This window comes from Limulus polyphemus, unplaced genomic scaffold (assembly GCF_000517525.1).
Source record: "Limulus polyphemus unplaced genomic scaffold, Limulus_polyphemus-2.1.2 Scaffold425, whole genome shotgun sequence".
NCBI classification, from domain to species: domain Eukaryota; kingdom Metazoa; phylum Arthropoda; class Merostomata; order Xiphosura; family Limulidae; genus Limulus; species Limulus polyphemus.
The window spans coordinates 460,169-464,497 of NW_013666035.1; the positions used below are offsets into that span (position 1 = coordinate 460,169).

At 30.7% G+C, this 4,329-nt stretch overlaps 1 long non-coding RNA gene across 2 annotated transcripts in view; it reads right to left on the reverse strand.

Moving 5' to 3' along the window:
* Positions 1-2,025, reverse strand: part of LOC111085495 — a 6,296-nt gene extending 4,271 nt beyond the window's left edge. Inside the window, exons 1-2 of one of the 2 annotated variants that reach the window (XR_002610329.1) lie at positions 1,853-2,025; positions 1,273-1,378 (exon numbers count right to left, since the gene is read on the reverse strand). This is a non-coding gene — a long non-coding RNA (uncharacterized LOC111085495). The other variant, XR_002610330.1, reaches the window with a different exon arrangement.
* Positions 2,026-4,329: the final 2,304 nt, after the last annotated feature.

Consider the following 4,329-nt stretch of genomic DNA (forward strand, 5'->3'; position numbering starts at 1 on the left):
GTTAATTACTATAAGGGGACGACTTTGTTGAATAAACGTAACTATATATATATATATATATATATGTATGTATAAAGCAAAACACAAAAAATGAGCTACCAATGCCTTTGCCTTTGTTTGTATGATTTTCATTTTATTTGATTTTTTATCGAGTCACGTCAATTATTTTCAGAACGCAATTGTTTTCAAAATAATTTTCGTAGAAGTTTTTATGCAGAAAAGAACAAAAAAGAAACAAAAAATATATCTTACTATATATGAAACTTTTATATCAGTACACTACTTAACATTCTAAAATTATGAAACATGTAAAAACATTAGTGGTATCACAACTTTCAGAAGTACTATAGCCAATATAAAAAGGAAAAACAACAACAATTAACATTAGCACAATTACTTCTCTGAATTATGTTATTAATAACAGTGAAAAAGAAAACTTACATTAATAAATAGAACAATATAAAATTTAAGGAAACATCTCATTACCCCTAATCATGATGCAAGTTTAAAATAGAATTTTTTTGTATCTAAGACTATATATATAATTTACTCGTACACTGTGAAACATTTCACTGTTTAATTTACAGTAAAATAAAAGACTTGGAGTTGAACTGCTAGATCTTTTACCGCACAAATAAATTCAGAATGTTAAACTTATTTAGGTGTCTTCCGTTATATCTACAGCAATTCAGTGTTAAATTTCACTGGAATTTACCATAAAATATTTGTTTTACCATGTATTTCAAGTGTTTTTTACTGTCAATCCATGAAACAATACTTTAAAATTATTCTATAATCCATATAAAATGTATACTTACGCATGTATTTCTAAAGTTTGTTTACAGCCATTTCACAAATAAATATTTTTTAATTAGTGGTTTATCCACATAAAATAATTGTTTTATCATGTATTTCAATTGTTTTTCAATGTCATTTCACAAAGAAACATTTTTAATTAATGGTTTATCCACATAAGATAACTTTATTCGTTAGTTATCTCTGCGTTGACAGAATACCCTTTATGGTTTCTATAAACATGACTTTTGAATGTATTGTATTTAGTGAATTCTCGTATGCAAACTGACATACTATATAAAAAAGCTCCATGCTTCATTTTTGTTAATTGTATATTGATCTATGTAAGCCTTTTAGGTCTGAAAGGATGCCTTACAACATTTACATGTAAAAATCTTGAATTTTGTATGCTTACATTTTAATTGGGACAAATGTCATACGTTAATCAGTATAGAAGGGATTAATCCTAAAACCTACAATATTGCATCACTTTCTTTAGTCCAATGGTCTCCAACCCTGGTTCAGTTTGCTTTATAAGCCCAAAGCAACAACCAATACGCTGCAGACAAATATACTTGTTGAACTATGTAAAAAAAAAAAACATAAAAAATACTCTCAACTTAAAACAAACATATGGGAAAAAACTAAAGCTTTACAAACTCTTATTTCAAGGCTTACATACGTGCTCAAAATATCACACGACTATTTCCTCGAGTCGAATTCAGTGAAGTCATAATGAATAAAATGCAAATGAAAAAAGACGACAGGCTCTTGTTACGCTATTAACACATCCTTCCGACATATGGGTGAATCAACACGAGGCAGGCAAATACAGTAATGTTATAACATGACAAAAAAAACTATAGTGTGAAAAAAATACTTACACTCACTTGAAAAATCATAAATGCGTTTACTCAAATTCCGTAAAAAAAAGTTTCAAATTTTAACATGACAAGCACACCTACACTGGCCCGCTAATAATAATAATAATTAAATAATTCTGTTATCTAAAGCTAAAGAAACATCTGAAAGCAGGATGTGTTCTGAGCAGCCTTACCAAACCTAAGTTACTTGGGCTTTTCTGTCTTACACTTTTGTATGTGCAACAACGTCTCCCCAATACAAAATGGCCTTCAGTTACGTTTTGTGCAGCTTATGTTAGGCGTATGCAGATTATGATTATAGCGCATCAGAAGCCGAAAGGAGCTCCATCTTTAATTCGAATTAAAGTTTTTCTTGTTTTTATCTTTTTTTAAATCTTATCTTAGCTTATATAATTAAGTACGTATATTTTGAATAACTGCGTTCTGGTAATACAGCAGAAATCATCTGATTGTTTTTCCTATAGTCGTGGCCACTATGGGTATAACAATTGAAAATTTGTCTTGTTCCTCAGCCAATTTTAAAAATACATAAACAATTTTTATCTTAAAAGATAATAGTTTTATAAATGTAATATAAATTTAAGACCGGAATTTTTAAAATTTTATAATCAATATTAATTCTTATTTGCTACAATCTTTATCAATTTAGTACTATTAATATCAAATTAATACATCGTACGAAGTTCTTAATCATAAAAAACCCTTAAAGTATTCGTTTTTAAAGACAATTTATGTGTTTAGAAAATGTTATATATATATATATATATATATAAGATAAATTTCGACCAGGTCAGCTGCATGGTCAGAGTCAGAGTGCTAACCCTTAGTAGGGACAATGCAATTGTGTATAAAAACAAATGTTTAAGTGTCGTAGTTCACCAATAATAATTAAAATAAATACGGTCTTTTTTGATGACGAATTATTTTTTAAAGCAGTTTTTTACTGAATTCAGTGAATATGGCAGTATTTTGAAAAATAGTTCTAGACAATAAAATACTGACAGATAATTTCAGTACAACTTAATTATATATATATTCATTTTTATGGTATTTTGCACGTTATTTTAATGTTTTTAACTGTGTTTTCAAATACGGTTTTTAAGATTGAAAAATATAAGTTAATTGTATGTATTTTTATAGGATTGTTTTACAGTATACTCAGGATTTTGTTGTCATGTTACATTGGAGAATGAATGCTTTCCACTAGGTGTCGTGTTTTTAGATCGTCGCACATTTTTAAATTTACTTTCACAAACATCTATATTGATAATTGTAACTTAGAAATCCAACAGCTTAAAATCAACTCTTAAAAATACGGATACTAGTTTTGAGTTCACATTCTCAGCATCCATTTTAGGTTTATTAATTTTTCACGTTAATGACAGAAGACCTCTCAAAGGGAGCTTAGTTCGATAATATCAATCCGAAGACTGATACTTGTTAAAACTGAGAATATGGGATGATAATGAAATAGTAATTATTTCAATCATTGTTGGGCACTTTTACAAAAACTTTCAGGAGATTGCTAGAACACGTTTTTGTCTGTATACTGCTGTACAAGAAATATCTGTTACCAATGACTTAAAACACTTACCGGCAAGATAACCAAGTTAACCAAAGGACCGGTATTGATGGAGTTATGGTTTTATGCTGAGTCTATGCTGGCTTTATCAACACTTATAACACAAGCAAGTCAAACACACACACACACATATATATTAGTATCTCATTTAAGATAATTACATGAAAGAGATCGGCGTAATCTACACATAATGTCTAGAGAATAGAGAACAAGGTTTGGCGCTTATATGCAGAGCTTCACAAATTAATCATAAAGAACAGGAGATATATAAATAACTAATACGTTTCTGAGCATATAGTTTCTGTCTCTATAAAACACAGATACTATACGTTACCATGCAGTGTAGGAGAGCATGATCATGTATTATGAAGTAAGATGTGTGACTGTGTTTATCATCTTCAGTCTGAATTCTATATTTCCTTGCCCCTTAGGACTGGAATACGATTACACTGTTTCCTGTGACAGTATAGAAGCCGAGTTGTCGGTCAACTTAATGTTTGATACTCTTGAGAAGATAAGATTGATTTTATAAGTTACTAATCTTTCAAAGTATGATTTTATGGCTGCAAAAATGAGAAAATAACCCTGACTTAATCAACCGTATGGAAGATTGGGTTATTTCTACTTTTCTGGAAACTATGATTAAGTGTCACATGTTACAGACGTTAAGTGCGTGGTATTAAAACGATTATAGAGCCTCAGCAGATTTTTACAGTTCATGTCGCCATGTCCGGTCTTTCGCTATCTAAAGGCCGTGCATCTTGACAATAGCCCTGCGCGTAGTTTCCATCGCAAAAGACTCCATCGTAAGATTATCATTTCAAAAGCACGCCACTGCTACATTTATGCTTCCCACAATCCATCTAGTGTACAGCCACGACGATTACCCAGCGTCCGCGTCTGTCAGACAGAAATCCATAGGCGCTGCGTCTGGAGAATTGACCAGCGGTATGTTTTTTGTATTAAATAGTATGGATACCCGTTTCATTCTCCAGATGCTTGAAGTATGCGACAGCTGAACAGGAGATATAGCTGGAAGCCTTATCTTGATGAGCACATGCCCTGTTT